Source organism: Pelodiscus sinensis, chromosome 1 (genome assembly GCF_049634645.1).
Source record: "Pelodiscus sinensis isolate JC-2024 chromosome 1, ASM4963464v1, whole genome shotgun sequence".
NCBI lineage: Eukaryota > Metazoa > Chordata > Testudines > Trionychidae > Pelodiscus > Pelodiscus sinensis.
Genome location: NC_134711.1, coordinates 21,291,293 through 21,305,101, shown reverse-complemented (window position 1 = coordinate 21,305,101; position 13,809 = coordinate 21,291,293). Strand labels below are relative to the sequence as shown.

Sequence of the window (13,809 nt, the reverse complement as noted above, 5' to 3'; positions counted from 1 at the left end):
ATAACACGTGACTGCTTAAAATTCATTACCATAGGGAATATGCAGATATGCAAATATTTTAATCACCATAATGAATATGCAAATGTGTCTATACTGGTCTACCAAACATTTTTGAATGAATTTGCCAGTCTGTGGTATAAAAAAGATTGGGAACCACAGGAGTAGGTGGTGCCCATGACTCAGGCTTGCTTAAACAGTGCCCAAGAGTATGTAAAGGGCACTGTACTGATTTCAGACAAGATATAAAGCTGCGATACTATTGGGCTTTCCCCAGTAATAAAGACTGGTCGCTTTGGTGCCATAGCCAAGTTCCATCTCAGGTAACCACTTCCTGCCTAACTAATTTTTCCTGAACTGTAATATTGAGCGAAGTATTATCTATTTCCTGTACTAAACCGTCATGTAGTAGATTCCTGTGCTTTTCTGCCAATGACTGACAGCCTCACTGAAGTAAATGAGCAGAACCTTAGTTTGCTAATAATATAACATTCTCCAAATTAAAGGGCCCTACAAAAATGTAAAGTCCCTCATCATGAGCATTTGCTTGTCAAATGAAGAGCTGGTCCACTCTGGTTTGCATCATGCAACATACACTGTGCCTTTTTTGTTTAAAGCGCACAGCAATAGTACAAGCTACCAACTGAGTGCATCTCACACAAAGGGGAGTTCATTGTTCTAGAAGAGAACGAGTCTTTGACAGGAGGAATATGCAAACAATTGACCTGCATATCCATTCTTATTGCAGAATCTCTACTGAATTTATGCCTCCCCCATGAAATAAAAGACACACCCAGCCATACTGAGGGACACATACTTCTTGGGCAAATCCTTTCCCCCCACTCTTATGTCACATCTAGAAACCCTGAAAAGAGGGGAAGACATATTTCATGATCTTTACCAGGATGCTGTGTTGAGTAGAAGTCTACTATGGCTCCCACTCACCCATCCAGAAATTCCCTATGCAGGGGCAAGTATTCGGAAGCCTCCCCTTCTTCCATCCCAGCTTCTCCTAGGGGAAGAGAATCCTACTGCTGCTCCTAGCACTCCAGAGAAGGGGAGCACCATTCTTTTTTTTGGGGGGGGGGCCTCTTGCCACATTCCCTTTCTCTCTGAGGAGGGACAGAAGGACAGAGCCATGTCATGGTGGGCCTAAGGCTCCGGATGGCCATAATGCTTGTGACATAATGTGAAGCTGACCGTATTTCCAAAATAAACAGTTTTATAAGAAAAAGTCACAGTGCACTGTCTCTCTCTCAGGCCACTTCAATGGCCCAGGAGACATTCAATACAAACAAATACAGAATCAATCTAAGTTCCATCTAAACTGCAAGCACCCTAGGCTGCAATGGGGAAAGATGATTCTCCCCCAGCTCTGTCCCTGATGCAGCTGAGGAAGAGGCACCCCTCCACCAGCCCCACCAGCCCAGTCCCAGGCCTGAACCTGCCATGGATAGGGAAGATGTGTCCCTCCCCCATCCTAGCCCAGCCCAACCCTGGTCCTGATGCAGCCAGGGAAGAGATGCCCCTCCTCCAGCCCCAATCCAACCCATCTCTGGACCTGCTGCAGCCAGGGGAGAGGTGCTTATCCTGATACCCCAGCCCCAAAGCTTTTGAGGTGGGGAGGGGCACCTCTACTCCCTACTCCAAGTGCTGAGGCAGGAAGAGAGAGCTGGGGAGAGTCCCCTCTCCCCTCATCACATCCCCAGGGCAGTCTGTATCCCCAAACCCCACATCCCCAGCTGCATCCCCAGCCAGATCCTTCATTCCTTACTGCACACCAACTGTCTGCCCAGTTGTGAGCCCCTGCCGCACTCAATCCCTCAGTCCCACCTCACCACACGTTTTTTGTTATGTGCACCTGTAAGCCACACACCTTCTGGGTGTGGTGTACTGGCCCATCTAATAAAGAGTCTGCTCTAGAGCCTTAGCTAATGGGCAGCTGACTTTTAGTTGCAGTGTAGAGGCTCATGCACTGAGCTCCAGAGGCTCCCAGGTTGATTAGACGTGGGGGCTCGTCCAGGATTTCAAATAGAATGTCTCTGGAGCTCAGGACATGGTTTCTGAGCTAAGGGAAGCATGTCATCCACGCACCTACCACCTGTGGTGTACTCCTCCATCCAGTGGCACTGAGATCACAGAGAGAGAATAGTGATTCTGCTCTACACCTTTAGCTAATACTAGGGATATAAAATCCCATTTAATTGCCCCCCCCATTAAAGAGGGACCGGGGGGAGGGGGCAGGAAGGTCTCCTCCACCCCCACCACAGGCAAGGGCTGCTCCACCCCAGTCACAGCAGCCGCTGTCTGAGGGGTGCCCTGGCTCACCACAGACAGAAGCTGCTCCAGCCAGGATGCCAGAGTAGCCCCTGCCTGCAGAGGACCAGGGCGTCCTGTAGGCAGGGGCTGCTCCAGTGTCCCGGTCAGAGCAGCCCCTACCTGCGAGGTGCCTGGGCTTGCCACAGGGAGGGGCTGCACTGGAGCAGCCCCTTTCCATGGCAGGCCCTGCACTGGGGTGGAGCAACCCCCTGCCTATGGCAGGTGGGAAGTTACTCCAGCCCCACCGGTTAACCTTAACTGGTTAAACCTTCACATCCCTAGCTAATAGCCAGCTGGCTTTTTACTCATGCAGGTACAGGCTCATGCAGTAAGCTCCAGTGGTCCCAGATTCCATTCCACCTGCCAGCATTACATACCAATATGGAGGTGATGTGAAAATTCATCCCACAAAATTAATTCCACAAGTGTGTGGAATTTTAGGGACACCCCGAACATGGGGTTGTGTCACTGCTCCTCTTGGCTAACAGCCATCGATGAACCTAGCCTCCATGACAGTATCTAATTATATTTTGGACCCAGTTATACTTTTGGCAATGAGTTTCACAAGTTGACTGTGCACTGAGTAAAAAACTACTTCATTATTTTTTTAAACCAGCTCCCTGTTGATTTAATTGATGAGCCCTGTTTCTTGTGTTATGTGAAGGAGAAAATAACACTCCCCTATCCACTTTCTCTACACCATTTATGATTATATAGATTTCTATCATATCTGCTCTTAAACATCTCTTTTCTAAGATGAACAGTCTCAGTCTTTTTAATCCTTCTTCTTTGGAAAGGGTTCCTTATCCCCAAACATTTTTGCTGCCCTTCTCTGTACATCTTCCAATTCTAGATTCTACCAATTCTACCAGCTCCCTGTTGATTTAATTGATGAGCCCTGTTTCTTGTGTTATGTGAAGGAGAAAATAACACTCCCCTATCCACTTTCTCTACACCATTTATGATTATATAGATTTCTATCATATCTGCTCTTAAACATCTCTTTTCTAAGATGAACAGTCTCAGTCTTTTTAATCCTTCTTCTTTGGAAAGGGTTCCTTATCCCCAAACATTTTTGCTGCCCTTCTCTGTACATCTTCCAATTCTAGATGCCTTTTCTAAGATTAAACTACTAATTTATATTACTCGGGACTCCCACACATTACTAGTCACAATATATTTCTACAGTGCAATTTATTTCCGGAGAACAAATTCTTTAGTACACTTTCATCTGTACAAGTCCTTGCATGCTGGCCCTGCTGTATTACTGATAAAGCTTTTGGTTTACAAGAAAAGTAAATTGTATCTGGAATTTGTCACTTAATGGAAGTGATTAAAATTAAGCACCTACAAAATCCGTTATTTTGGCAGTCCACAAGATTCCTGGTGACCAATGCACAAGAGACTTTTCTTTAGAGATTCAAGACCCACTACTACCTTCGGTGTAAGTGTACGCTTATTTCAGTGGAGAGATGCCTACTTAGAACAGTGACTCAATTTGATCCTCCATTCTTAAAAGACAAAGAAACCCGTCTGAAGATAAGAACAAATCCAAACCAGATTTAATGGAAAATAATGTCAAAATATAATTTAATTACATTTATACAGAGGATGTTGAGTGTTCTAGTGCATAGGGTTCTGGACTGGGAGTCAGTGTTCTGTGCTTCTTTAGCTCTAATTTACCCCTAAATTCTTTCATGAGCCCAGCAAGCCATGGAAATGTTGATAATGCCATTCAATGTAAGCATTGTTTTTATGCTTTATTTATTTATTTCCTTGTGCCAATACAGTAAAATTGTGTAACAACACTAACGCTTTGTTATGAAGAGAGCTGATTAGTGTTGGCTAGGCACAGGCTTATACAGGGTGTATCAGTACAGTCACAGATTATTAAGCAGCATTGCAAGCACTGTTCTGTTTATTTCACCTCAGTGAAAAAGAAATAAAAAGAGACCCACTTGGTACAGTGTTGACCTCCCATGGTCTGGCAAGGTCTCTGGTCCTCAGGGTGCCAGACTACAGAGTTCAGCATGTACTACCATAATACACTAATAACAAAGATGGCTTAATCTCTTTTCAAGACTAAAAAGAGAACATTAAACAAATGCATTGGAGAAGCCTAATTCTAATCTTAATTATATCTAATTTTTAAAGAAAGACACACACACACACGTCACTTTACTTTAGGAAAAGAAGAATAACATATGAGACTCCAGAAAGAATGAGGGCAGGCAAAACGTAATTGCTTGGATTGAAATGTATTGGAATTTGGCCACAATACCAAGGTTAACAAGCTGCAATAAGTAATATGGAATCTTCAGCACATCATCTTGAGTAGGTTTTTTAGAATATGGAAGCTCTCCAGATATCCCTATGATAAGCGCAATATACATGCCTAGAGAAAGATATAAAGACCACTGTTTTAATATGTTATCTGCAACTCACCTTTCACAGTAGCACATTCCTTAGCACCTTAGGGTGAGTCTACACTGCACCCATAGCTCAAAATAAGCTACGCAATTTGAGCTACACAAATTGCGTAGCTTATTTTGAGTCAATTTCCAAATTGCTTATTTCAAAATTTGGCGCTGTCTATACCACACTTATTTCAAAATAAGTCTCTATTCCGAAACATCCCTTATTCCTCATGGAACGAGGTTCACAGGGACATTGGAATAGCGAGCCCATTATATGTTGAAATAACGGGCATGCTCAAAAGATGTGGAATAGCTATTGCTGCAGTGTAAACATAGCCTTAGTGACAATAACCACAAGAGACTCAGAAGGATTAAACTTTACTGGTAAATGTTAGTAAATGTTAATTTCACATAAACACACAAACCCCGGAAAAATATTTCCATCAATAGCAATCTAAATTTATAGATATGCAACATAAGAAAAATGCTTCTTGATAACTTCTTAGAGTTTGATATAAGAGTATTTACTTGGATATTTGTACATGTGATGTTGACAATTTGTGTTTTCATGATTACAAAACTATTTTTCATCTTGGTGCTACTATCAATAAGCTGTTATTGTGTGCTCCTCCCCATGATTTCCCATAACTATAAAAATCAGTCGATAAACACTGAAAAACATTTAAAATACTTAAAATACACATTAAATATCAGAATTATAAAAAAATAAAAATGAAATTCTGTCAATCATATCCATATAATTTCAGAGGGAAGAATGTCTCCTTGGACACGATCCTTGGACACTCCCCACTTATCAGCACTGATTTCTGCAGCAGCTATTTGTTTGGAAGTGTTCAGCTGACTAAGCTGAACCTACTTGGCCTATGATATCTCAGGCTATGTCTACACTGCAGAGAAAAGTTGGAAAAAGATATGCAAATTGTGGTTCGCAATATGCGTATCTTTTTCTATTTTTCTGAAAGAGGCTTTTCCGAAACTTGTCCTGTCTACATGGGGCCAAGTTTCGGAAAAAAAATCCTCTTTCGGAACATCCCTTATTCCTCTCACCGAGAGCAATATAGGGATGCCGAAAGAACACGTCCTTTTTTTTGGAAACTGTTTCAAAAAAGTGGACGCGATCCTTGGACATGGCAGAGCTTTTCTGGGATACCTCCAGTATCCCGGAAAAGTTCTGCAATCTAGACATAGCCTCACCAAAGAACAGTAAAAACTGGCACTGCTTTGCTCACATGCAGAAGATACTCTATTGCTTTTTGTTTCCTCAGACTTTTACATTCACACACATTAATATTACTGCCATTAAAAAACAGCTACATAAGTAAAGGTTGGACAAAAAATTCCAATATCTCCAATAGATGCTTAAAGGACGTATTTCAAAAATCTGTGCTTAATGGTTTTCTGAATTAACTGCAATTATTTCAGGTATCCCACTGCCACATGTATAATACAAGAATTCCATGTAAACACAAATCCAGGAGACCTTCATGAAAACTAAGAAAAAAAACAACAAGATCTTGATTTTCCTTTATTTTCTCAATAAAGCCTCCAGGACCGCATTGCATACTTTCCCTGAAATCTTTTATGCTATTTTTACTGGAAGATGACCAAAACAGAGTGAGTGCTGAAAAAGCTCCTTATCAGAAATTCCTACAATTCTTTTAAAAGCTTACAAGGGGGTGGAGTAGCTTTTCACAAGTAAATGAAGCAGATAAACTAGAGGAAAAACTGAACTGTTCAGGAAATGTTCACACAATATATGTAACAAGTAAGGGTTTTTAAACCAGCAAGCATTAGCTTCACTACAGGGACAACTCAACCTTGGATACCAATTGTGGAAGCTAAGTGTAGCCAGGACTTAGGCATTTTTGTCTTTAGTTTCTAACCATGTTGTCCAAATTCTGTCTACACTACAGCTTTCACCAGAAGATCTGCATCAGTAGTGCATAACAGTTATAAAGCTCATTAGTGAAGACCACGCTAATAGGCACAAAATGTTCCCAGTTAAAAATTCTGCATTAAAAATAGGTTGTGGCTGAATCCTGATGTATTGTTATTTGTGTTGCATTAGCAGCTAGAGGCCTCAATTAAGAGTAATCACACTGATTGTTATAATAAACTGTAGTCCCTGCCCCAAAGTTCTTGCAATCTTAGTGCATGATCACAGACTACAGGTAGGTACAAAAAACCTGAGTGGAGGGAAGAAGGACAAAATAGCAGTGAAATTATCTTGGTTAACCAAACAAAATGGTTAACAGTCAGAGTACACCAATTATCTAGCCACTGTCCACCATACTGTAGGATATAAGGCAGAGGTGAGTTTTAAAGCAGGATTTGAAGAAGGTAGCTTTCCAGGTAATTACACTCAGTTTAACCAATATCCCTGACCATGTAAATGGACTATATGTTCTTCCATTCCTAATCTGATCTGTAACACTTCTGTGGGCTGTAAAACAGCTGCTGTGGGTTTCAGTCCACAAAGGCTGCACTTAAATTATGGGAAGACATAGTTTTTATTTTAATTTATTAAAGTTTGTAACATACTTCCACTATACTCTGAGACAAAATATACTGCTAAATATTCCTATAAAATTACAATACTACAGGATAAAAAGGGCCTGATTCTTTTTCACACTAAGTTTGGCAATCTAAGGGGGCAGGAATTAAATGTACAGTAGCCAAGACCTTAAGGGGAGTGAAAAATCCACACCCCTGAACAGCATGGTTAAGCCAAACTAACCCCCCAGTGTAAACATTTTAGGTTGATATGAAGCGCAGTCAATGGGAGCTGAAGGGGTGGTGCCTGCAGTCAGGAGTATGCACAGAGCCACCGCTAGCACCTGGACATGCCAAAAGCTTCCAGGAGCTGCCTGAGGTAGGCACTACATAGCCAGAGCCCACACCTAAAACTCGCTGTCCCAGCATTCTCCCCCTCAACCAACCCCTCTCTCCTTGGGTATATCTACACTGCAGAGTTTTTTCAGAAAAATAGCTGTTTTTCTGAAAAAACTTCACTTATATCCACACTGCAATCACATTCTTTTGGAAAAAAAATCGAAAGAACAGAGGGTTTTTTCCGACATTGATAAATCTCTTTCTACGAGGAAGAAGCCTTTTTGCAAAAGGGCTCTTTCAGAAAAAGGCATGTGTGGATGGGGAATCATAGAATACTAGGACTAGAAGGGACCTCAAGAGGTCATCGAGTCCAGTCCCCTGCCCTCATAGCAGGACCAATACTGTCTAGACCATCCCTGATAGACATTTGTCTAACCTACTCTTAAATATCTCCAGAGATGGGGATTCCACAACTTCTCTGGGCAATTTATTCCAGTGTTTAACTACCTTCACAGTTAGGAACTTTTTCCTAATGTCCAACCTAAACCTCCTTAGCTGCAGTTTAAGCCCATTGCTTCTTGTTCTATCCTCAGAGGCCAAGATGAACAAGTTTTCTCCCTCCTCCTTATGACACCCTTTTAGATACCTGAAAACGGCTATCATATCCCCCCCCAATCTTCTCTTTTCCAAACCAAACAAACCCAATTCTTTCATCCTTCCTTCATAGGTCATGTTCTCTAGACCTTTAATCATTCTTGTTGCTCTTCTTTGGACCCTCTCCAATTTCTCCACATCCTTCTTTAAATTCCATGCCCAGAACTGGACACGATACTCCAACTGAGGCCTAACCAGCGCAGAGTAGAGCAGAAGAATGACTTCTCATGTCTTACTCACAACACACCTGTTAATGCATCCCAGAATCATGTTTGCTTTTTTTGCAAAAGCATCACACTGCTGACTCATATTCAGCTTGTGGTCCACTTTAACTCCTAGATCAGTTTCTGCCGTACTCCTTCCTAGACAGTCACTTCCCATTCTGTATGTGAGAAACTGATTGTTCCTTCCTAAGTGGAGCACTTTACATTTGTCTTTATTAAACTTCATCCTGTTTATCTCAGACCATTTCTCCAATTTGTCCAGATCATTTTGAATTATGACCCTATCCTCCAGAGCAGTCGCAACACCTCTCAGCTTGGTATCATCTGCAAACTTAATAAGCGTACTTTCTATGCCAATATCTAAATCATTGATGAAGATATTGAACAGAGCCGGTCCCAAAACAGACCCCTGCAGAATCCCACTTGTTATACCTTTCCAGCAGGATTGTGAACCATTAATAATTACTCTCTGAGTACAGTTATCCAGCCAGTTATGCACCCACCTTATAGTAGCCCCATCCTAGTTGTATTTGCCTGGTTTATTGATAAGAATGTCATGCGAGACCGTATCAAACGCCTTACTAAAGTCTAGGTATATCACATCCACTGCTTCTCCCTCATCCACAAGACTCATTATCCTATCAAAGAAAGCTATCAGATTGGTTTGACATGATTTGTTCTTTACAAATCCATGCTGTCTGTTCCCTAGTAACTTGCCACCTTCCAAGTGTTTACAGCTGATTTCCTTAATTACTTGATCCATTATCTTCCCTGCCACAGAAGTTAAACTAACTGGTCTGTAGTTTCCTGGATTGTTCTTATTTCCCTTTTTATAAATGGGCACTATATTTGCCCTTTTCCAGTCTTCTGGAATCTCTCCTGTCTCCCATGATTTTCCAAAGATGATAGCTAGAGGCTCAGATACCTCCTCTATCAGCTCCTTGAGTATTCTAGGATGCATTTCATCATTCCCTGGTGACTTGCAGGCATCTAACTTTTCTAGGTGATTTTTAACTTGTTCTTTTTTTATTTTATCTTCTAAACCTATCCCCTTCCCACTAGCATTCACTATGTTAGGCATCCCTTCAGACTTCTTGGTGAAGACCGAAACAAAGAAGTCATTAAGCATCTCTGCCATTTCCAAATTTCCTGTTACTGTTTCTCCCTCCTCACTGAGCAGTGGGCCTACCTTGTCCTTGGTCTTCCTCTTGCTTCTAATGTATTTATAAAAAGTCTCCTTGTTTCCCTTTATTCCCTTAGCTAGTTTGAGCTCATTTTGTGCCTTTGCCTTTCTAATCTTGCCCCTGCATTCCTGTGTTGTTTGCCTATATTCATCCTTTGTAATTTGTCCTACTTTCCATTTTTTATATGACTCCTTTTTTATTTTTAGATCATGCGAGATCTCGTGGTTAAGCCAAGGCAGTCTTTTGCCATATTTTCTATCTTTCGGAATAGCTTGCTTTTGAGCCCTTAACAATGTCCCTTTGAAAAACTGACAACTCGCCTCAGTTGTTTTTCCCCTCAGTCTTGATTCCCATGGGACCTTACCTATCAGCTCTCTGAGCTTACCAAAATCCGCCTTCCCGAAATCCATTGTCTCTATTTTGCTGCTCTCCCTTCTACCTTTTCTTAGAATTGTGCACTCTATGATTTCATGATCACTTTCACCCAAGCTGCCTTCCACTTTCAAATTCTCAACCAGTTCCTCCCTATTTGTTAGGATCAAATCTAGAACAGCTTCCCCCCAGTAGCTTTTTCAACTTGCTGAAGAGGAAGTTCTTTCAAAAGAGGAGGAAAAAGGAAAAAGCACAGGTGCCCTGGTGGCCACTCCATCCACAGTAATCACTGCTTAAATGCAAGATAGTGTCAATTCAGTGTGGATGTTATCTTTTGAAAAGCCATCTGCTTTTTCAATTCACTTTTGCTGTGTAGTCGCTCTCTTTCAGAAGTTTTTTCAGAATATCTCTTCTGGAAAAGCTTCTTCCGAAAGAAGCCTGCGGTCTAGACATAGCCCCAGACTGCACATCCTACACCATCTCCAGCATACCAATCCCCTACCACAGGCTCAGCTCATAGCCCTACTCCACACTCTGAACCCCCAGATCCTGCACCCCCTCCTTCCCCACCCTAATGAACGTGAGTGAGCCTGGGGAAGAGCAAGTGACAGAAGGAAAGGGAATGGAGTGTACAAGGGATGGGGCCACAGAGAAGGGGCAGGGGTGGAGCAAGTAGTTTTGGATTTGTGGGATTAGACAGTTGGCAACCCTAGAAGCAAGTCCTCATATCTATCAGGGCCATAATGAGGTTCAAGATGAATGGGGCAGCCACCCCTATGTAGAGACTGCAGGGGGGGCATACAAGGACATTGCCCCCCCCCCCCAAAAAGAAACCCCTGTATACCAGTCCAGGTGCTCCAGAGACTTCCAGAGTTCAGTAGATAACTTACTCAGCGAGTGGAGCCACATTTTTCTGTTTGAGATAGAGACAGACAGATCACCATTCTCCCCTTCTCTTGTATATTCAACATATATTTTGTCATAATGTTTGCATTCTGAATTGCCCAAATCTCAAAAATTAAGATTTGTTATTTAATAAGGAATGGTCATATAAATGATACCACATTTTCTCTGTTCTGTGATTGGGTGAACATGCAACCACTTCACGTACACATACTTGTGTGTCTAACTTCCATATTCTCTATCCACAAACATTTTTATTAAGCCCTATGGTGCTGCTCCCTCTGCCCCAAACAGAAGTCAAACTCTGCCTATGAGGCCAGAAGGCCTGGATGGTGGAATTCAGGGAGAAAGTGCTACCTCTACCTACCCCATGACTCACCTCAGCAGGTCATTCACCCTGTCTGGGTTGGTGGGTGGTACAACCAAAAAAATGGGACACATGACCTCACATACCTCTCCCTCTGCATTACCTCTGGTAGAGAGTACAAATATGCTTGCTCAGTTGGGCCTCAAAATGCCTAGTTACAACTCTGGTATCTATAATAGCATCCTCAGCTGGCATAGTTTTTATTTTTATTTTTTTTAATGATCATAGTTCCAGTGAATTCAACAGACCCCTGCCAACCAACCCCAGCTAATGAATTGACCCAGTCAATGTATTTGTAACACGTTTCAGACAAAACTTTCATATACTTTAATACTTCTTTAATAATACTACAGTACTAATCTAAGTACAACACAACTCTTCAGCCCTCCATATGACTATAAAAAAGAGGTCCACTTTCATATTACAGAAAAAAGGTGCCACATCCAGGCTGTAAATGCTAGAAGCTAGATGTGCTTTATAAAACACTGCCAAAAAGTGGATATGATTTATCTGATGCAAGGAAATATGAACACTATTTCATTTAGGAAATCCATATTTGATTGACAGAAATGTGGAGAAAATGTTTCCTAAAATTTCCTCACATTCCCCAAAAATAAAGGGTTTTTCTATTTTGTAGAAAAAGCAGAAAAACAAATAATGTAATAAGTAATATTCTACATTTCAGTTCAATCAATGCTATTAGGTGCTCAGATATAAATGAGTGCAATATAAATACCTGGCTAGATCAGAGGCAATTGGCACCATTTTTCTATATATTAGATATATTGGGCCTGAATTTTCATCAGTGTTATATCAAATTGACTCTATTGACTACTAAAGTTACACTGGCTTTTGCTGATGATATAACAGAGGCCCATTACATGCCTGTTGTAATTTTTCCTTTATCCTGTTAATCTATTATGGTTGCTAATGACAACTGCAAAATCAACTTCTAGGTTTTGTCCTCAAGTGGCACTAATTCTCTATTTCTGAGCTTTATTTAAAAAAAATGGGACTAGTAGGACTATAAGTAGAGCTGGAGAGATATCAATGTAAAAATTCTTCCCTGAATCACTGTCAGTTGTGGAAAACCCCATCCCTACATTATGATGACTTCAAATGCACATTTCCTCCAAATCCATATTTCACAGGATAGAATCTGTGTTGGTGAAATTATTGGAAAAATTACCTTGGCACCATAAAAACAAAATTCTCATTAGGCAACTGGAACTTATGGGATAGTAATAATCTTCTGCGGTGGTAAATGTGACTAGCACAATTTAAATCCCACTGAATCCCTAATTTTGTGGACTTAAGAGAGACCTAATGAGTGCACATTTCTAATGCTGGCCTTCTGCACAGATATGGAAACTCACCCCAGCCTTCCAGTCCCTAAGCCTGCTTCGATCTGATCATTCCTGTGATATGCTTTATCAGTGCATCTGCATCACTGTAGAGCTTTAATGAGGATGCTCTAAACTGATGGGAGAAAATCTAAAATTCTGATAATCTCCCACATCTTTCAGAAAGGGAGGATTCACACGCAGATAATAAATGTATAAAGGACAACTCAGTCATTTTTATTGTAATTTGGGACTTAGACTTGGGTTTAGTTCCATGTTCTGTGTAACCTTGGGCAAGTCACATAAGGTCAAAATTTGAAATATATTTAGGGACCTTAAGATATAGATTGGTGCTTAGTGGGATTTTCAAAATCACCCAGGTCCCTACCTGCCACAGAAATCAATAATAATCCCACGATAAACCTATCTGCATCTTGAGGCACCTAAATACCTTTAAGATCTGGCCTTTAGTCTCTCTGTGCCTTCGTCCCTAACTATAAAATGGGGTTACAACACTTCTCTATCCCTCAGAGATGTTCTGAGCAAAATGATGACTATGAGATGTTCAGATACTATAGTCATGAGCATCACAGAAATACCTCAGATAGATCACATCCAAAACTTTCTAGAGATTGAAATGGAAGCCCATGAACAAAGCTACGTTTTGAGAAGAGTTTATGGAAGCAATATAAAATTTCTGCTCTCTAGACACACAGCCAACCTGTCCCAGACACTGTTCTCAGTCTCTTGTAAATAGTCTCACAATCAAGAGCTCCATCCCATTCTTAAAGAGGCAGCTCCCACTCATGATACTGCTGCACCAGTTATTAACGCTGCCACCAAATTCACTTCTAAGCACAATGTTGTGAAACGTCCAATTTAAGCAAGAACAATTTAGCTGGAGTCCTCAAACTAAGTTGAAAGTCCCGCAGACACACATCTATGTGAAAAAGGATATGAGAAAGCATATAAAGAGTCTGATTCTCTTCTTACAACCAGTTTTACACCAATATAACTCAACTAAAGTCAATCACATTACCCTTCTCCCCATGATTTACAAAAGTGAGAGGTCCATACAGCTAAACAAGAATTTTTGCCAGCTCCAAATTAAGCTTTGCAATTATTCTCCAGTAACATCTTGTGGTGAGAAATTGGAGGAGGAAAGATTTTTTTCCC

General features: G+C 41.2%; 1 protein-coding gene across 16 annotated transcripts in view; it reads right to left on the bottom strand.

The window, feature by feature from the left end:
• The window catches only part of MAGI2 (membrane associated guanylate kinase, WW and PDZ domain containing 2), a 1,141,222-nt gene that overhangs the window by 1,114,883 nt on the left and 12,530 nt on the right, over window positions 1-13,809 (bottom strand). The window lies entirely within an intron of this gene.